Below are 22,094 nucleotides of genomic sequence, written 5' to 3'. Positions count from 1 at the left end.
TTCAACCAGTCCATCCTAAAGGAAATCAGTCCTGAATGTTCATTGGAAGGACTGATGCTAAAGCTGAAACTCCAATACTTTGGCCACCTGATGGGAATAACTGACTCATTTGAAAAGACCCTGATGCTGGGAAAGATTGAAGGTGGGAGGAAAAGGGGACAACAGAGGATGAGGTGGTTGGATGGCATCACTGACTCAATGGACATGAGTTTGAGCAAGCTCTCAGAGTTGGCGATAGACAGGGAAACCTGGCGTGCTGCAGTCCATGGGGTCGCAAGGAGTCGGACACGACTGAGAGACTGGAACTGAACTGAACTGAACTTCCTCATGGTGGATTCATGTTGATGTATGGCAAAACCAATACAATATTGTAAAGTAAAAAATAAATAAATAATAAAATAAAAGATTTTTAAAAAAGAAAAAAAAGAATTCAATCATATCAGATCGCTCCATCTACATCTTTGAAACGTAAATAGACAAATGTACCTGATCTTCCCATCTATATCCCTTCTTCTGGATCTCCTCTGCCTAGGTCTCCACTTTCTTGCCCTCTTGTCCCACGTGAATACAGGGTGTGGGTGAGCACGAATTTGCCATCCATCAACTAGAGAGAGAGATGAGCTGATATAATTCACTCAGAAGGATAGATAATTGGACAGACAAGAAATGGTAATGTCCTGACAAGAATGGATTCATAAGGATTTGATAACCAACTCCAAAATCACTGCAGATGGTGACTGCAGCCATGAAATTAAAAGACGCTTACTCCTTGGAAGAAAAGTTATGACCAATCTAGATAGCATATTGAAAAGCAGAGACATTAGTTTGCCAGCTAAGGTCCGTCTAGTCAAGGCTATGGTTTTTCCAGTAGTCATGTATGGACGTGAGAGTTGGACTGTGAAGAAAGCTGAGCGCCGAAGAATTGATGCTTTTGAACAGTGGTGTTGGAGAAGACTCTTGAGAGTCCATTGGACTGCAAGGAGATCCAACCAGTCCATTCTAAAGGAGATCAGCCCTGGGTGTTCTTTGGAAGGAATGATGCTAAAGCTGAAACTCCAGTACTTTGGCCACCTCATGCGAAGAGTTGACTCATTGGAAAAGACTCTGATGCTGGGAGGGATTGGGGGCAGGAGGAGAAGGGGACGACAGAGGATGAGATGGCTGGATGGCATCACGGACTCGATGGACGTGAGTTTGAGTGAAGTCCGGGAGTTGGTGATGGACAGGGAGGCCTGGCGTGCTGCGATTCATGGGGTCACAAAGAGTTGGACACGACTGAGCGACTGAGCTGAACTGAACTGAGACATGGGAGAGAGCAAGGAGGAATCTATATCTGCTTGAGAAATAAACAGATAAAGTAACCTAGGGAATGAGAGATGAAAAAGGGAGAGGTAGTTAGGTAGAGTTAGAGTTTTAATTGGCCTGTGAACACTTAGGCAGGATAAGGAAAACTGTATCCCTTTTCTCCCAACAGCAAACTCCAACTTTGAAACTCACATCCAAGTCTAGTGCCCAAGAACAGGTTAAAACAGGTGATGTGACCTCTCAAGGGGAACATACAGGAATGCTCAGGATTGGGTTTTTTCTGTGAGTTTGTGAAATGAAAATATCTCCTGCCATATCAATAAACAAGAAATGTCACAGCCATCAGTGATTTCTGGCCTCCAAATGTGAATGAGGGCTCCCAAATCTTTGATCCTGGGGATGCTGCCACCCTCCATGGTATAGCTGAAGAGCTGGGGGAAAGCAGGAAGCAGCTGTCTGCAGCTCCTTAAGGTGAACAGGGAAACAGGGTTGCCCCAGATAGCTGAGCTGCATATGGAAGGATTGAATCCAGTGAGTCCAGAGGCTTGCATTTTCCCACACATAGAACGCTACATTCCTTAACTTGACACCTGATCTTTGATGTTCAGACTGCCTGCTCCCTTTGTTGCAAACTTGTATATAGGCTGACTCCCCCCCCTGCCTCCTTGGAGCAGTTTTCTCAGAGCTACTGAGATGCCATCTCCAGGGCTTAGAGTCCTAAGCATTTCCACCAAATAAAATAACTCTATCAGGTTCTGACTATATTTTCTGGTCGGCAAATTCATCTTGCTAGGAAGGAGAGTGTGAACGTGGACCAAGTTTAGATGCTTTTACTAAGTAGGAGTGACCTGGAGCATTTGTGATCACAGGCAAAGTCATGGCCTCATTAGCCTTTGAAGGAGGTGAGAAAACAGGGCAGTGCACTCATGGTGTATTTTCTTTGAGGAAAATGGTGTTTGAGGACCAATCGTCTAAAAGCATTTGACATGGAACTTGGTAATTATTAACAAAGCAAAAGTTACTTTAATCAGAATATTTCATTTTGAGCAATTTCCATATAACACCATCACAGGTCAGCCTCTATTGAAATACAGGCAATTAGAATATATGAAGCATCATCTTGTATTTAATACAACATCACAGGAAAGTCACTGTGGATGTTCCAGGGACACTGAGTTCAACATCATCATACCCAGGGTCCCCTTTCTCCCCCTGGAGTAGGCAGGGGCTCTCTTCTCCTTCCCCAGGATCAGCTTCCTCTCTAGAGATGTTTAGAGAAGAGCCTGAAAAGGCAAAGAGAAGCATAATTAGAACTGAGACAAAGGAACTGGACGGGGTGTTGGAAGCTGGTTAAACAAGTGATGATGACAAAGCATCCCTGGGAGCCAGGTGTGGGCAGGAGGCTCAGGCTGTTTCACACCAGTTACAGGAGGATGGATCCAGGCTGTCCTCTCAGGTCAGGTCCATGTGGTCCCTGGGGCCTCAGTTCATATGGAAATTCTGCATCACAGGAGATCTGTGCTCATACAGGAGCTCTGGGAAGATCTGCTTCCAGGCTACACAATAGCAAGGAGATGCCCAGGAACAGTAAGAGCATAACAACAATTTAAATATTCTCCTCTCACAGCTGACAGATGTGAAATCACAATGAGAGGCAGAGTGGACACAGGGAAAATCTGAGTTCCTCACTCATATACCAACTCTACTCTTAGTTATCTTGACACATGTTCCCAAATGTCCACAAAGAGTGTCACGGGTGCATCCACAGATGGCCCCTCCCAGGGACCACACAGGCCCTCAGATGGATAAATAACTCTCTTCCAGAGAAAGAGTGTTTTCTCTTGACAACTGAAATATCTGGAGGAAATTAGACCTTAGCTGACCATAAGCTCTGAGTCAATGTCCCACCAACATGGCTTAATGTTAAGGCCACCATGTACCACAGACTTTGTACATGTCATTGCAACCTTAAACACACAGAGCTCATCTTAAATTATCAGATGACTCACAAATTTCAATACTGCAATACATTTTCTAAATCTCTGTCTTTTACATGCAGGGCAGCACAGAGATGTTATCAAAACACTTGTCTACTTTTGGATTTGGTAAATATGCTCAGTTAATCTATAAGCTATCTATTTCTTTTGACTACTATACAATGCCTGTGGGATCTTAGTTCCTTGACCAGGGATTGAACCCAGAGGCCCTAGAAGTGAAAATGCAGAGTCCTAACCACTGGATTACCAGAAAAGTCCCTAATCTATAAACTTTAATGCAAGCATATTACAAATAAAATGAAAATTTATGTTGCATTATGGGGACATAAATGCCAAAAGTAGAGTGATTCCTCAAGGAGTCTGACAGCATTAAAGATGGCAAATGATTGAGAAGTGAAGTGTTAGTTACTCAGTTGTGTCTGTTTGCAACGCTATGACCTGTAGCCCACCAGGCTCCTCTGTCCATTGGATTCTCCAGGCAAGAATACCAGAGTGGGCAGACATTCCCTTCTTCAGGGGCTCTTCCTGATCCAGTGATCAAATCCAGGTCTCCTGCATTGGAGTTGGATTCTTTACCATCTGAGCCACTAGGGTGGCCCATCAAATGCATGAGGTTACCCATATTTTGAAACTGCAGGGAGGCTGGGCATTGAAGAGCTCAAATTCACCTTTTCCAGGACAAAGACCAAAGATTACAGGGGATCAGCTAACCCCACTCACCTGTCTGAGACCTCATCCCATCTTCCTTCTCTGGGAGCACTTCCTCCTTGCTCCCCTGAGAGTCATGAAGAGCCCCAGTCACTGGTACCTCTCACCATCATCATAATCCTCACCAGGGGCATCAGTCCTCTGATCTGGGGCTTCTGAGGGCAGAGCAGGGGTCAGATGAAACCACAGTAAGGGGGTTGGTCTGGGAAATAACCAAGATCCTTCTGACCCAGAGTCTCTGAGCTGCTAAATAGAGGCACCAGTCACCCTTGTTTCAGAAGATTTTTTTCCTCTAAGACCATGTTTCATTTTGATGTGTCCATAAACCAAAACATGATTTTACATATCTTAATATTTCCTGTTTGAAAATATATATCCCAAAGTAACTCTCCTACCATTGAGCGTTACTAAAGTATTTTGACATATTGTGCTTTACAGAAATTATTTTTAAAACTAGTGTGTGCCTGTTGTGATTCTGGACACAGAGAGCCCGGCCCCAATGTGAAACATCACAGAACAGTCAGAGAAAAGGAAGGACAGACCCCATCTGGACACAAGGGAGCCTTCTGGTCCATCAAAGGAAGACTGTTCCCTTTGCATCTCGTCTCCATGAGGGAAACTCTCCTCCCCAAAGCCCAGCTGAGGCGGGTCCACCTCTATTACCTGGAGCGGATCTGGAGTCATGGCTGCCCTCACCATCTGACAGGAAGCCTAAGTGGAGAAAAACATCACATGACACACGGAATGACCCTCCCCACACCCATGGGACCTGCATTAAGGCTGGGAAGGGACAGGCCTGGCTCCTGCAGTGTAGATGGGGGCTGGGGGCTCACGGGGCTCTGAGAGGCCATCCTGCCACTTTGGAGAGCTGCCTCTGTAAGCCTGGGCACACGTGGGGTCTGTGGACGCTGAGGAGATGTTCACAGCCAATGGGAAGTGACAACCAGAGGTCCCAGGAGGGCAGGCAGAGACACCCACCTGGACTGCCCAGAAGACCCTCCTTCTGAGTCACAAGGTAATCGAGCTCCTCATACACAGCTTCAGCAAGAGCATCTTCATAGCAGGATGAGGCTGAGAGATCCCCCAGCAGGTCAGAGATGCCACCTGAGACACCCCGATCCAGCAGGCCCACCTTCATCTCCCCCACGCTCACACAGAGGCTGCCTGGGCCTCAGCAGCATCTCTTACCCCGTGCACCATGTCGGCACCTTCTCCCCTCGTCTGACCTGAATTCACAGCTCAGCCCTGACTCTTTCTGGTCTCACAGGAGAGGCCATGACTTATGAGAGTTCACACCCCAGTCCTAAGAACCTCTGTCTGTTCAGCCCTTAGAGCTCAGCACGGAGCACATGGAGCTCTACAGACTCAGAACAGAGACCTGGCCCAGGTTCCCCTCCTCACACCTGCCCCATCTCCTGCCTCCACAAACTCTCCCTGGTCCCCAGTTCCCCCTGCAGCCCACCTCTGCGCTCTGCTCTCCATCTGAGCAGCTGAGTCACCAGGATGATGAGGACCAGGAAGAGAAGGGCTCCCAGGATGAGGCAGAGGACCCCAGGCAGGGAGAAGATGCCAAGGAGAGGATTTGAGGCTGGTCTGGTCCCTAAGGAGAGCAAGGCAACAGGGTGGGGAGAAGGTCCTGGGCACAGAGAAACCCCCTGTGCCAGCATTTCCAGGGGCTCTGGATGATGGTATCCTAGCTTCAGACACAAATATACTAATAGTGACTGGGCTCCTCCAGGTCTCGTACTGAGACGAGTCAACTCCACTCCGGCCAGTGGGGCCCCGAGGCAGAGCCGGGGATTGTCAGGGAGCTGCCCTGCCGAGACAGCCTCTGAGGACCCGGCTCATCCCTTCTTCTTGGGCATCAAACAGTCCTGAGACCCGCACCTCACCGATGAGGAGAAACACTCAAGGGCAGGTGGGCGAACCTTAGAATCTGCACCACCGGAGCCAGACTCTCTTGGATCCTGGGCCTGAGAAACATGTGGCCCCGGGAACCAAGGCAGGGGCATTCCCCAACAATGCCCTGGCTCCTTCCCAACAGCCAGGACTCCTCAGGCTCTTTCCTCTCCTGAGATGTCAGAGAGCCCACAGAACAGGTTACCAGAATCTGAGTATTCTCCCCTGACCGTGGATGGATCACAGTACCTGCTGTAGTCGGGGGCAATGTTGTCCTTGCACCTAAAGAGAAAAACAGGAGATTAGGTAAAGGGAATAGGCCAGATCACAGGGTAACCTGTTTTTCCCTTCTGAGCCCTAAAATCACCCCCTCAGTCTCCATGACACCAGTGTCCAGTCCTCCCAGCTTCACTGTGCTAGATCAGAGCCCCAGATACTCTCTGAACACAAACTCCACACCACCCATGGTCCAGCCCACTGCCCCCGTGCTGCCCCAGCTCACCCAGGGTGGATCCCGAGCCCCTCGCTCACCAGAGCACCTCACACCAGCATCCTCCTCGTGCTTGCAGTCACTCTGCCCCCAGGGCTCCGCAGCACAGTCCCACAGGGAGGACTCCCGGCCCCCGCACCGCACCTCATCCAGCCAGATGCTCCCATTTCCAGGGCCGAATGTCGCGGCCCGCACGGCTTCCAGGGCCTGGCCACAGCCCAGCTGCTGACACACCACCTCGGCCTCTGCCAGGCTCCAGGAGTCATCGCACACGGTGCCCCAGGAGCCGCTGTGCCAGACCTCCACCCGCCCTGAGCACTCGCTGTCTCCTCCCCTGAGCCGGAGCTTCTCTCTGTCTGAAAAGGCAGCAGCCCCTCCTGTGACTGCCCTGGTGGGAGGAAGGAGCCCCTGGTATCCACAGGGGAGAGGGGGCTGACGTACCTGTGCAGGGGGCAGCAGTTGGACAGCTCTTGGGTCTTCTTCCTGCACACAACAGGGAAACAGTGGATCAGGAACAACTGAGGGGGGTCCTGTCCCCACATAAGATTATCTAAGGTCTGACTCAGTGCAAATGACATGTGAAAACACAGGCGCATTATCTCCTGATCTGAGACATTCAGTGCATGTGATCATCAGCTGAAATAACTGTAACTGTTCATCATTTATTGGTCTCCACACCCCACAACAAATACAAACACACACAGACACAGGCACATAGACATTTTGTAGACTCAACTTAAAATCATCACATAGATTGGAAAGCATAAAATCACTCTAGCAACATCCTTCGGGGTTGAGACAGACATAGAAACAGACAGTAAGTCACCTGCACACGAGATATAGGCTTCCTCCTTTGGAGAGCAGGAACTATATTTCCAAGGGTCAGAAGGACACTGCCAGAGAGAGGTGTCGGTTTTCTGACAGTGGATTCCATCTACCCACCGGGGTCTAGAACCTTCTCTAAGAGCAACAAAAGTGTCGAGGGTTCCATTGTCCCCACAGCCAAGCTGTCTGCAGATCACGGACACGGTGATGTCGTCTATGGGGTTACCGCAGACACTGCCCCAGGTCCCGCTGTAGAAAACTTCCAGCCACCCAGCACACTGCTGGTCCTCGCTCACCATCCTGAGGGCCAGGAACTCTAAGGTTGAAAGAGAGGAGACAGGACACAGTGAGCACTCCGCTCAGTGCTCTGGGTCTTCCTCTCTCCAAGAAACTGTGACCATACATCCCTGAGCCAACTGCAGAGATACCCACTAGTTGACAAGACTATCATTACCTCACTTTTCCCTGACTTTGTCCGTTTGTGTCTGTCTTTCTATTATCCACGATGATGTAGTGGATACAAACTGAAAGAAAGACCAACTGGGGCACCTGCAGGATGGAGAACTGACTCCTGCTTCCTGAAAAAAACTCTGAAACGGTTTGCGGATGGAATGTGATGTGGGTATTTGGGGAGGGAAGCAAAATAACGGAGCCACAAATGTCCACATACCAATCCTTAGTACCTGTGAATATGTTGCCTACCTGGCAAAAGGGACTTTACAGAAGTAACTAACTTAAGGACCTTGGGATGTTTAGACCCCAGTTTAAACGCCTCCTTAGCCCCACTATTCTTAGAAATGGACAATCTTTTCCAGTTCCAGTCAGAGGGAAATGTGAGTGAGGAAGAACAGTCAGAAGAGGCACTGTTGTTGAAGAAGAGGAAAGACCCAAGCCCAGGAACGAGACCACTAAGAAACCAGGAAAGGCTGGGAAAGGGGGCCTCCAGGAAGAACGCAGCCTTGTGGACACTGGGATGTTGGCCCGCGGAGACCCTCAGCAGGCTCCTAGCATACAGAACTGAGCAGAGTCAATCTGTGCTTTCATTGCACCATCCGCAGGATCTCCAGACTATACTACCACAGGGAACTGGAGAGAGAGCCCTGCTTTCACGTGGAAACCGTCAGAAACGCCTCTGACAGGAAACACTATTGAGAAAAAAGGACCAGAATCTCAGCTGCTGCAGGAGGAAGTGAAAGCACCTCCTCTTCACGGCTGCTGAAAAGACAGGCTCCATGCGAGGAAGCGCCCTTCTCTAGTCCTTTCTGCATCTCTCCCTCAGGGCTCAGACCCCCGTCCTCCAGGGCCCCACCCCTCCCCCAGCCTGTGGACAGTGTGCAGCACTGACCTGAGCAGATGACCCCCGCATCCTCCTTGTGTCTGCAGTCGTGCCGCCCCCAGCCCCGGGAAGGGCACCGCCACACCTGGGACTCCTTTCCTGTGCAGTTCAGGTCGTCCAGCCAGATGGGCCCTGATCCCGCCCCAAAATGAGCAGACCCCGTGGCATTGAGGGCTTCTCCACAGCCCACCAGTGGGCATCATCCAGGTCCCAGCCGTCATCACAGATGGTGCCCCAGGAGCCCTGGTCAAGGATCTCCACTCTCCCGGCGCAGGGACCGCCCCCGTCCACCAGGCGGAGCTGTCTGTTTTCTGAGGAGACAGAAATGGGGCCGTGACGGTGGTGAGGCGGTCGAGGGGACAGGGGGTAAGAAGGTCTTCTGTCCTGTGGGACCCTCACCTGAGCAGTAGGGGGCGCTCTCCTCTGAGGCCTCAGAGCCTGCTGGCTGGGACACAGAGTCATTGCACTGGGGAAGCACCTGGGTCTGGTTTCCTGCAGAAACACCAATGATCAGAGGGCTGGGAGGGTTGAAGTACTGAAAACTAAACTAAGGTTAAAACATGACCTAGCAGTGGAGCCTGAAATGAAAGCTGTGATATATCAGTAAAGTTATCATAACTTTAGTATCCACTTTCTCTATGGAGACTGCTTCTGACAGTGCCATAATTTTGGTTTAAGCCAAGTGTTGCACTGAGTTCAATAAGGTGTGTTACTCCTAAATCTATCCCTAAGTAGAAGAAGCAAAACAAAATCCTTTCTGAAGAATTTCTACAATTTTTCATCTTCAATGTCTATCATTTAAACAAATAATGCAAAAGAGATTTCATGGAAGCTCAAGAGGCAAAAGGAAACATTGGAAAGAATATCCCAGGGTATCCAGCTATTAGAGTTACCAGATAGAGAATTTATTTTATTTTGTTATTTTTATTACTGGAAGATAATTGCTTTACAATGTTGTGTTAGTTTCTGCTGTACAACAATGTGAATCAGCTATTAGTATGCACATATACCCTCTCTCTCCAGCCTCCCTCCCGCCCCATCCCCCATCCCACCCTTTCTGTCATCACAGAGCATCTAGCTGAGCTCCCTGTGCTACACAGCCGCTTCCTGCTACCATCTGTTTCCCATGCGACAGTGTATATAAGTCAGCGCTACTCTCTCAGTTCATCCTGCCCTCTCCTAACCACCGCGGTGTTTTCCCATCTGTTCTCTAGGTCTTCATCTCTGTTTCTGCCCTGAAAATACGTTCACCTGTACCCTTTTTCTAGATTCCATTGACAGAGAACTTAAACAGCCATGATTAAAATGCTCATCAAATTAACTCACAAGATATGTATCTTGGCAAGGAAATGATTACAAAAACAAATAAAAATTCTAGAGCTAAAAAACTTAATAGCAGGAATTAAGAACTAGAGAATGAGTGTATCTCAGTGTTAGATCAGCATAAGGCAGAAAGAGTTCAGTGGAAGATCAGAGGACAAATATTCCTCTGTTTAGAAATGCTGGTCACATGGTAAGTGTCCTAGTTATAGTGCTGCAAAACAAATTCCCCCCAAAACTTAGCAACTAAAGCAAAACATATATACTTCAGTTTGCTCATGATTTCCTGGGTGTAATCTGAGAAAGACTCCACTTGGCAGTTCTGTCTTGGGGTTTTTCATGTGGTTGCACTTAGATGTCATCTGGGGCTGAAGTTTGCTGAGACTTGACTGAACTGTGGTTAACACCTGTGGAAATTCCCTGAAGTATTTTAGGGATAAAGGGACATCATGTCTGCAACCTAATTCAGAAAGAGTTTACAATTTAGGGACAAATGGAACAGGAGGGGGACAGACAGAAAAAGAGGGGAGACAAACAGAGAGATAAAGATTAAAGCAAAACAGGACTTCCAATTCAAGATGGCAGAGTAGAAAGAATGAATATGCAATAGAAAAAGGGAAACATACTAGATAAAAGTAAAAGATCATGTTTCACTTTTTCTATTTCATAGTCACTGCTCCCATTTCATTTAGTTTATGTTCTCCAATTTCTCCATCTCTTCTTCTTCTTTTTTTTTTTTGATGTTCTTACTCAAGTCTTTATCAAGTGTAGTAGAAAAGCTTTTGTACACATATATAATTATGCATAATATATATATTTTAGAAAACATAAATTTTTGCCTAACTAAAAAGTTTATGACATTTTGACTCCACTTGTTTGACTTAGTATGAATAGAATGCTAGATTTCTAATTTTAAAATAGATAAGTAACAGTAACAGTGGTTTACTGTATAGCATAGGGAACTATAGTCAATATCTTGTAATAACTTATGATGGAAAATAATTTCAAAAATAATAATGTGTATTTGTACAACTGAATCACTTTGCTGTGCACCTGAAACATGGTAAATCAACTACACTTCAATTATATATATATATATATATATATATATATATATATATATTTAAAATATATGTGTTTTTTTAAAAGATTAAAGCAAAATACTAACATTGGGAAATCCAGGCAAAGGTCATCTGGGAATTTTTATATTATTCTTACAACTTTTCTGTAAGTCTCAAAAAAATATTAAAAGGTGAAACAAGTCCAAAAGAATCATTCTTAGGACACTTTTACACACAAAAAAAATACGACTAGCATCAAAAATAAATGCCTAAGAGAAAACCTAGTAGAAGATGGGCAAAACCTCTGAGAGAAATTCAAGACCTAACTGAATGGAGGGATATACAATGTCAGTGAATTGGGAGACTCAAAATTGTTAATCATCCTCAAATTTATACATAGATTCAATCTAGTCACAATCAAAATACATTTAGGCTTTTTTTGTTTGTTTTGGGGGAGGTGAGGGTGGTGAAAAGTGACAAGGTGATTCTAAAACTTATACAAAATCCAAAAGGCCTAGAAAGACCAACACAGTTGGAAAGAAAAGAAACAGTGTTAGAGGAGTTAATAAAAAGTAACTCTGAAATGGCAACCCACTCCAGTACTCTTGCCTGGAAAATGCCATGGACAGAGGAGCCTTGTAGGCTACAGTCCATTGGGTCTCAAGGAGTCGGACACGACTAAGCGACTTCACTTCACTTCACTTCATAAATTAAAATCATCCAGACAATATAAAGATACAATAATTAAGACATACAGTATTGGAGCCAGGATAGCACAATGAACAGAGTAGACTGTAGTAAAGGACAGACACATATGCCCTTCTGCTGATGACAAAGGTGACAGCAGTGGGGAAAAGAGCCTGTTCAGTAAAAGATTCTGAATCAGCTGGATGTCCATATGAAACCTGACCCTTATCTTACACAGATATCTATCCCAGAAGGAATGTACAGTTATATGCAAGAGAAAATAATTAAATTGCTATAATATTTCACCATGAAATGTCTACTTTTTGAGACACAGATGCAAGAACAGACAGTTGGACTCACTGGCAGGAGTTGCTGTTGTTCAGTCGCTCAGTCGTGTCTGACTCTTTGCAACACCATGTCTGCAGCACACCAGGCTTCCCTGTGCTTCACATCTCCCAGAGCTTGCTCAAACTCATGTCCATTGAGTCAGGGACGCTATCCAACCATCTCAACCTCTGTCATGCCCTTCTCCTCCTGCTTTCAGTCTTTCCCAGCATAAAGGTCTTTTCTAATGAGCCAGCTCTTTGAATCAGGTGGCCAGAGTATTGGAGCTTTAGCGTTAGCATCGTCCTTCTAACGAATAATCAGGAGTGATTTCCTTTAGGATTGATGGGTTTGATCTCCTTGCAGTCCAGGGGACTCTCAAGAGATTTCTCCAACACCAGAGCTCAAAAGCATCAATTCTTCAACATTCAGCCTTGCTTATGGTCCAACTCTCACATTCATACATGACCACTGGAAAAACCATGGCTTTGACTATATGGACCTTCATTGACAAAGTAATGTCTCTGCTTTTTAATATGCTGTCTAGGTTGGTCATAGCTTTTCTTGCAAGGAGCAAGTGTCTTTTAATTTCGTGGCTACAGTCATCATCTGCAGTATTTTTGGAGCCCAAGAAAATAAAGTCTACTGCTGGTTCCATTGTTTTTCCCATCTATTTGCCATAAAGTGATGGGACCAAATGTCCATGTATGGCAAAACCATAATCTTCATTTTTTAAATGTTGAGTTTTAAGCCGGCTTTTTCACTCTCCTCTGTCACCTTCATCAAGACGCTCTTTAGCTTCTCTTCACATTCTGCCATAAATGTGGTGTCATCTGCACATCTGAGGTTATTGATATTTCTCCTGGAAATCTTGATTCCAGCTTGTGCTTCACCCAGCCTGTCATTTATCATGATGTACTCTGCATATAAGTTAAATAAGCAGGGTGACAATATATGGCCTTGGTGCACTCCTTTCCCAGTTTGGAACCAGTCCATTGTTCCATATCCTGTGGTCACTGCTGAGTTTTCCATATTTGCTGGCATATTGAATGCAGCATTTTCACAGCATCATGTTTTAGGATTTGAAATAGCTCAGCTAGAATTCCATCTAGCTTTGTTGGTAGCGATGCTTCCTAAAGCCCATTTGACTTTGTACTCCAAGATGTCTGGCTCAAGGTGAGTGATTATCTGAGTTATTAAGATTATCTGGGTCATTAAGATTTTTTGTGTAGTTCTTCTGTGTATTCTTGCCACCTCTTCTTAATATCCTCTGCCCTGTTAGGTCCATACTCTTTCTGTCCTATATTGTGCCCATCTTTGTATGAAATGTTCCCTCGGTAGCTCTAATTTTCTTGAAGAGATCTCTAGTCTTTCCCATTCCATTATTTTTCTCTATTTCTTTGCATTCTTCACTTAGGATGGCTTTCTTATCTCTCCTTGATATACCTTGGACCTCTGCATTCAGATGGGTATATCTTTCCTTTTCTCCTTTGCTTTTCACTTCTATTCTTTTCTCAGCTATTTGTAAGGCCTCCTAAGATAGCCATTTTGCCTTTTTGCATTTCTTTTACTTGGGGATGGTTTTGATCACCACCTCCTGTACAACATCATGAACTTCTGTTCATAGTCCTTCAGGCACTCTATCAGATCTAATCTCTTGAATCTATTTGTTGACGGGGGGATGATTTGAGAGAATACCATTGAAACATATACATTACATTATGCAAAACAGATAGACATTGAGAGTTTGATGTATAATGCAGGGCTCCCAAAGCTGGTGATCTGTGACAATCTGGAGGGATGGGGTGGGGAGGAAGGTGGGAGGAGAGTACAGGATGGAGGGGACAAATGGATGCCTATGGCCAATCTATACTGATGTATGGCAAAAACCGTCACAATACTATAAAGTAATTATCCTCCAATTATAATAAACAAATTTTAAAAAGAGAAATTACCTTTTAAAGCCAGTTTCCCCTCAAGCTCTGCTCTTGGGGGTGTTTTACTCCAAGAGCATCCTAAGTACCAGTAGCCTTTCCCTCTCTTACCTGAGCAGATCACAGAGGCTGAGTTGCCATGGGAACAGTCAGGACCACCCAGAGCAGTCACAGGGCAACTCCACAGGAAGGACTCAGCCCCTGAGCAGTGCAATCGGGCTGTTGAGATCTGATCACCTCCTTCAACCAAATGTGGTCCTCCGGGGGTGGAGATGGCGACTCCACAGCTGAGCTGACGACGGACAACATTGGCATTGGCCAGACTCCAATGGGAGGCACAGAGTGCTCTCCATCGTCCAGAAATGTTCACCTCCACCTGCCCCTCACACTGAGAGGAGCCGTTTGTCATGAGCCGGACTTCTGAGTATGCTGGATACGAGATAACAGAATTTCAGAAACATCTCATGATTTCTCACCTGAACAGAGTATGCAGGGAGGTTAGTCTTGACCTACATCTCACCTGAACAGACTAGCTGAACAGCTCCACTGTGGTGACAAGTTCCCCCTGGACAGGGCAGTCTGGGACAGGACCAGAGCTTAGGCTCCTCCCCCTCACACCTGAACTCTTCAGCCCAGACCCGGCCATCTGACTCTCTGAAGGGCACGTGTCCCAGGACAGACATAGCTTTGCCGCACTCCAGCTCTGCACAGATGACTTGGGCAGTGGGGAGTGTGAAGGTCCCATCAGACACTGGGATCCAGGCTTCTCCAGAATACACTTCTACTCGCCCTGAACAGGGCCCATCCTTTCCAACCAGACGCACAAATCCTGAGAGAAACCGATAAATAAACCCACTGCATGCTCATGATCCTGGCTTGGCAACTGGAAACATGTCACAGGCAATGGTGTGAAAGCTTTTATTTTCCAGGACTGAGGCATGAAGAGACAATTTGACAGTGTCAGAATTGCATTTTCATGAGTGAGTTTCAGAAGAGAAATCCAGAAGGATTTGCAGAGTCAGTTTGGAATGGCTGAATTCCAAAACCTTATATTTTGATGTTGATTAGGATGTGAATTCCTCACTTAAGGGCCTGGAAACTATAGGGCCCAAGGAAACTGCACTGCAACGGGGCGCCAGACTTGGGTGCAGAACTGAACTAACCCAGAGTGAAATAGGTCCTTGGGATTCAAGAGGTTAGAGAACCAAGATCCAGATGAGGTTATAGAACCAAGATCCAAACAAGGTTAGAAGCCCATCCTGAAATTTCTGGGGCTAAAAGTCCAGCCAGATTTTTTCTCAGGAGTCAATATTCAAGTCACTGATACAAGAGAAATCAATTGAGAGATCTGAGTGCAGGTCAGTCTATAAACAGACTTATGGCTCATGGAAGGAAAGCTAGATATTATAACAAGTCTACATTTTATGATTCCCATATATTTCTCATAATCTCTGATGTTGAAAAATTCCAAGAATTTCTTAGCCAACTTGAATTGTGAAAAGAAATTGTCCACAGATGAGTTTGAATATGAAGAAAGGTCAGAGTCATAGGAGAAAGGGTTGGTCCTAGCCATCTTTCAAGAAAGGCTAGGATTTACCAATGAACCTGGGAGAGAATGAGTTCTCAGTTGGACTATCCAAGATGACTAACTGTGTTGATTACTTCATATTACTGGTTTTCTTCCAACACATGAGAATCTTAGCAGATGCTATGGAGTGAAGGCAATTTAATGTGTTTAAATTCTATCTATATGCTAAATGGAGCTTCCCAGGTGGCACTAGTGGTAAAGAACCCGCCTGCCAATGCACAAGTTCAATCCCTGGGAGGAGGGCACAGCAACCCACTCCAGTATTCTGTCCTGGAGAATCCCACGGATGAGGGAGCCTGATGGGCTACAATTCACAGAGTCGCAAAGAGTCAGACATGACTGAAGAGACCTAGCATGCACTCATATGCTAACTGCAAACTACTTCCTATTTCTTGAGAAACAGTCATCATGCTGTTTAAAAAAAAGAGAGGAGGAGAAGAAGAGAAGACAGAGCAACAAGCCACACATAATTTACAGATTTCTGCCTTACAGAAGCCTCGATATGGATGAAGGAAGGATTTGGGCAAAATATCTGTCCAGCAAGTTTTTAACACATTTTACCCCTGTGCCCCTTGCATCTGCGACCTAACCCTGTTTCCCTTTCCCATTTCTCCCACTGCAGACAAGAGAAAACAATCCTAAGAGCTACAAACAGATGCAAAAGAGACTCTGAAAGGGAAGAACTTCTGTAGGAGTGGAGTGTGGCTGGGATGAGGGGTAGGTTAACCTGGGAGTGGATGGGGTCGGAAACTGAAAGAGGGAGACTAAGGAAAGACTCACCACATGATTTGACCTTCAGGGACCATATTTTGGATAGAGGAAAGGAACCTAATGAAAAAAATAAAACCTCATCATAAAGAACTATTTTTAAATACATTTGCCTGATTTCTGACTGTGCTTATAATTATTTATGTACACGGTGGAATTCTTTCTGGTAAAGGACTCTGATTTCACAAGTATGAGAACATTGAAGGTTCCGAAAGAATATTTCAACAGAATAAAAATCTACTGTAGAGAACAGGAGAGAACAGAAAATACACTATAGAAATTAATGAATCGAAGGACCAGCTTGACCACTTATCCAAGAGGGAATGGTGAGAGCCAGGATGATCTGTTGAGCCTTTTGTTACTTACCCACTTTCAACTCCCCAGTCCAGGTTAGGACATCTGGTGTGGTCTGGCTGGGAGTTTTGGTCATACACATTCTAATTAAAACATTTTTACTTAACAGGTTGTTAGTTTCTATATCAATCCCATGAGGTTACAAATTTTAAAAGAACAAGAAAGAAATATTTCTTGTATGCTGTTTCATATACCCAAGATACATGCTAAACACTCAAATATATGCTGAATAATCAATAAAGTCTTATACACATCAGGATAGATACTTCTGAGACATATTATTATTTCTTTTTTATTTTCTACTTGATTTTTAAATTTTATATGAAAGCATATGTGCTGTGAAAATTGTAAGAAAATTTGTGCAATAGGAGGCTGGTGTGAGTGGATAAAGGTATTAAATATAATAAAAGATACATCTTTCTCTGATCTCTTGCTGTACAGACCTCCTGTATCCTTGGACACATGTAGCATCCTCCACACCACGCCTGGATCCGCAGTGATGCTCAGAGAACCCCATATGGCCTTTGACATCTCCCATTGCCCTTCTTTTTCCTCTTAGCTACTATAAGTCTCCTCCTCCTTCTTCAAAAATTACAGGTGTCCTCTTACTCCTTATTCCTATCAAACAAGCCCCCATACACAATTCTCTTATATCATTGAAGACATCAGGTATAAAATATAATTTCTTACCAAAAAACATAGAAATTCATATTTTATTGCCTATATCTTTGACTTGTCAGTGTGTGGCTAAGTGTTTCTCCAAAATTTTGGTTTATACAGAGGTTTTAAAGGAAAAAAAAAAAAAAGAACAGACAATCCTTTCTAGTAACAATGAAAGGGAGAACCCAGACTCAGAACATTTCATCCACAACTCTATTGTCCTACCAGTCAAAGAGCTATGAATATTCAAATCTAAATTTTCAAAGGGGACTTGCAATTTGGCACAAATCCATAAGTTCCTCTCTGATTTGTTTGATGATGGTCCCCTGTGCCTCCACTCCTACTAACCTTGCACAAAAAAGTGTCTCACACCATATATTCAGAAAGGACTCCAGCCTGGAAGGTACATCCTCATTCTAGCCCTTTCCTCCCATGGGCTCACTAGTGCAAAGCAGGTGCGTGTGGTGATTTGCAAATGTTTCACTCTTCCAAAAGTAAATTATATAAAAAATGAGTATCAATTTTTATTGGGATATAGATTAAGCTATATCAGGTAAGATCACTGGAGAAGAAATAGCAGAGACTTGTAAGAGGAAAGTAGCAATAAATGAAGCCCATCAGGAAATCAGTTCTGAATATTCATTGGAAGGGACTGATGCTGAAGCTGAAACTCCAATACTTTGGCCACCTGATGTGAAGAACTGGCTCCTTTGAAAAGACCCTGATTTTAGGAAAGATTGAATGCAGGAGAAGAAGGGGAAGACTAGAGGATTAGATGGTTGAATGGCATCACCGACTCAATAGACATGAGTTTGGAGTAAGCTTCGGCAGTTGGTGATGGAGAGGGAAGCCTGGCATGCTGCAGTCCATGGGGTAGCGAAGAGTCGGACACCACTGAGCGACTGAACTGAACTGATCACTCAGAGATACTTTATGCCTTCAAGGAGGATATCTCAGACATTTCTAGCTTACACATCTATTGACCTGGTGATCAGACACCAGCTTCCTTGGAGCTTTCTGTCCTTTCAGTCCGTGGGCAATTCACTGATCATACCTGAGCAGATAACTCCTGCATCCTCGTCATGACTGCAGTTTGCGCCGCCCCCAGCCCCGGGAAGGGCACTGCCACACGTGGGACTCCATTCTTCCACAATACACGTGGTCCAGCCAGATGGGTCCTGATCCCGCCCCAAAGGGAGCAGACTCCACGGCACTGAGGGCTTCTCCACAGCCCAGCTGCCTGCACACCACACGGGCATCGTCCAGGTCCCAGCCGTCATCACAGATGGTGCCCCAGGAGCCCTGGTCAAGGATCTCCACTCTCCCTGTGCCAGGGCCCGGCCCCATCCACCAGGCGGAGCTGTCTGCTGTCTGAGGAGAGAGAAATGGGACAATGGGGTGCTGACCAGCAGATGAGAAAGAACTTCTGTCCTGTGGGACCCTCACCCGAGCAGTTGAGGGCGCTCTCCTCAGAAGCTGATGCTGCGGAGTCATTGCCCTGTGGAACATTTGGATCTGGTTTCTTTATAGAAGTGATAAGAGCATAACAAGGATGAAAATGGACAAAAACAGGAAATATTACTTTACTAAGTAGTCTGAGACAGATGGTGTTACAAGGTCCTATCAGAGTTAACATTCTGATTTGTAGAGCTCTGCCACAGAATCTGAGAAAGATTTACAGGAAATGTTGGTCTCTCTACCCTGAGCGGTTAAATGAGTTCAGAGTCTCAGGATTAGGCTGGTAGCTGGATGTATTCTTTATAAGCTACACACTCTTGGTCATTGACTTTAGAGTCAGGCAGTGGCCTCATCAGAAGCCTCGGGGAGCAGCCATGAATCCTCTATCATTAAAATCGTTCTCCTTGGTATAGTCATGAGAACTGAAAAACAAATGGTCTGTGAGACGCCATGGTTTACCCCAGAATAGTCCACTTATGATTCTAAGCTTCAAACTCCAGATCTGGATACTTAGTTTCAAAAAATATAATCTCTTTGAGTAGATTAAACAACCCTGCATGAGAGATGATGTCAGAAGACATGACTGACATTGGCCAGACTCTACTGGGAATCACAGAATGTAGCTTCTTCTCCCAAGCTTCTCTCCTTGGACTTTGTGTCAGGAATTGCCTATTATCTAAAATTTGGAGTTGTTTGTTCTCTAGGGGAAAATATGTGTTTCTAACTCACAGAGAAAAATATGTTACATTCCTGTTTGAAAGCCTTTGAACAAGCAATATTGACAGACACACTGCATTATTCTCTCCTTTGATACATAACCAGTCATGGAAAGAAAGGTTAAATGATGTCTATCACTGTTGTAGTTTAAGTAAGTAATAGAGTAGAGAATAAAACCTCAAATTCTGTACTTCCATGAAGAATGGAAGAGAAAGCAGGCCAATGGTGTTGTTAGACACAACTTCAAATGCCAGAAATTTTCTTTAAGTAAAGGTATCATTGGAAAAGACTCTGATGCTGGGAGGGATTGGGGGCAGGAGGAGAAGGGGACGAGAGAGGATGAGATGTCTGGATGGCATCACCGACTCGATGGATGTGAGTCTGAGTGAACTCTGGAAGTTGGTGATGGACAGGGAGGCCTGGCGTGCGGCATTCATGGGGTCACAAAGAGTCGGATACGACTGAGCGACTGAACTGAACTGGAGGGTATCAGACAATTGTGGACGCAACATGGACTAAATATGCTAAAATTCTAAAGAGTGGAGATGTGTAGTATGTTTCAATGTTAGCCAAGGATCTACAGCTTCTTTTTCTCTGGAGGAATTTCCCAATTTGGTGCCTGGGTTAATGGCTCAGAATCCAGGCTCAGAGCAACAGAGGACTCCTATTTGGACAGAGAAGCCAGCATAATTTGGGGTTACCTGGTGGTGAGACAGAGTTGGAGACCTGAAAGCCTCTCTCACACAGCAGACTCTTCCCTCAAATGTGTGCTCATTACACAGCCATGAAGCTGGCAGGGAGCCAGAGATCCATGCCAACAGTCTGGGAGAGCAGAGCGGCGACTCCTGCCCTCTCTTGGGCGCTGAGCTACCAGAGTATCCCGGTTCTCAACCGAAATCTCTGAAGGCCCAACATGGACAGAGAGGTAAGAGGAGGATGAGTGCTACCAAAACCTCGACCTAGACTTGTTACAGCTCAGTTCTCAGTTGTATTTGTATATTTGAGTGATCTTCGACCCTTCTACTTGCTTAACAAAACAGAATATGAATCCTCTCAAGGGTTATAAAATGTATCTGGAGGATCATTTTTTCAATGCCGAAGGCATGGGATGACATGACATATTAACAAAGTGGAAAAAAGAAAATAAGAGAAGGCAGAGACTCACATGATAGAGGTGCTGGAGTTAGCAGATACAGATTTTAACCATGATCAATATATTGAGGAAAAAAGAGGAAATGAGAGAATAAATGGGTGAAAAGATGAAAAACATTAACAACTAATTATAACTATAGAAAGTCAAGGGACAGTTACCAACCGAAAATAAAATGTCTAGAGAGTTGAATTAATAAGTTTAGAAGAATTTTAGAGAGAACTCTGCACAGAATTACTGACTTAGAGGAGTCCTAGAGATGAGAGATGAGAAGAAGGAGGAGTTACAGGAGGAGAAGAGAAGCTCAGACAGAGAGACAGAGCAGCAGAAGTAACACTTGAAGATACAATAACTGAGAATTTTTAAAAAATGGATGGATGGGCATGAAAACTCCCACACCTAGTAAAGCTGCTGAAAATCAAAGGAAAAAGGAAAATTTGGAATAATAACAGATCTGTTTAATACAAAAGAAGAGGGAGAAAGAGAGGAAAAAAGAACATAAAGCACATGGGTCAATTAAAAGGAAATGATAGATACGAGCCCCAAAATACCAGTAACTGCAGTTACAGTAAATTGATTAGATACTTCAAATTAGAGCCCATCTTGATGAAACCACAAAATCCATGTAAATGCCACCATGAAGATATTCAGCTTATATATGAGGGTAAAGAATGGTTGAAAGTAAAATGATGGAAAAAATGTACATACTTTGTGAATCCTAATTGTAAGAAAACTGGAATGGCTATATAAATGTCACAGAAAGTAGACTTCAAAGCAAGATGTGCTAATTGAGTTAAAGAGGGTATTTTGATGATTATAACAGGATGCACCCTTAATGAAGATATTATAGATATTAAAATCCAAGAAAATGTCAAAACATTGCTTTGAAATATAGAATAATACTTGACAGAAAAAGAACAGAAGTAGACAAAATCATAATCAAAATAGGGGGACTTTAACATCCATTTTTCAATAGCATGCAGACCAAGTATGCAAAAAAGAATGAAGAATATAGCAGATGTAAACAACACAGTTAGCCAAATAACATATATAGAGCAATACGCCAACAATGAAAGAATTTGTTATTTACATTATTGTTAATTCACTGGAAACTTCCATTTTATGATCATCACATTCATTAGTTAGTCGTGTCTGACTCTCAGCTCCTGGACTACAGCATGCCAGGCCTCGCTGTCCACCACCAACTCCCAGAGTTTACTCAAACTCATGTCCATCGAGTCAGTGATGCCATCCAACCATTTCATCCTCTGTTGTTCCCTTCTCCTCCCACCTTCAACTTTCCCAGCATCAGAGTCTTTTCAAATGAGTTACTTCTTCACATCAGGTGGCCAAAGTATTGGAATTTCAGTTTCAGCATCAGTCCTTCCAATGAATATTCAGGACTGATTTCCTTTAGAATGGACTAGTTGGATCTCCTTGCTGTCCAAGGACTCTCAAGAGTCTTCTCCAACACCATAGTTTCAAAAGCATCAATTATTTGGTGCTCAGCTTT

The 22,094-nt window shown here is 44.6% G+C and overlaps 1 pseudogene; it reads right to left on the bottom strand.

Annotated features, from left to right (window-relative positions):
- LOC102185816 overlaps positions 2,362-22,094 on the bottom strand; it is a 298,507-nt pseudogene continuing 278,774 nt past the window's right edge.

The sequence above is a fragment of the Capra hircus genome, chromosome 5, assembly GCF_001704415.2.
Source record: "Capra hircus breed San Clemente chromosome 5, ASM170441v1, whole genome shotgun sequence".
Taxonomy (NCBI): Eukaryota; Metazoa; Chordata; class Mammalia; order Artiodactyla; family Bovidae; genus Capra; species Capra hircus.
Note: the sequence above shows the minus strand (reverse complement) of the source record. Positions and strands in the feature narration are given on the sequence as shown.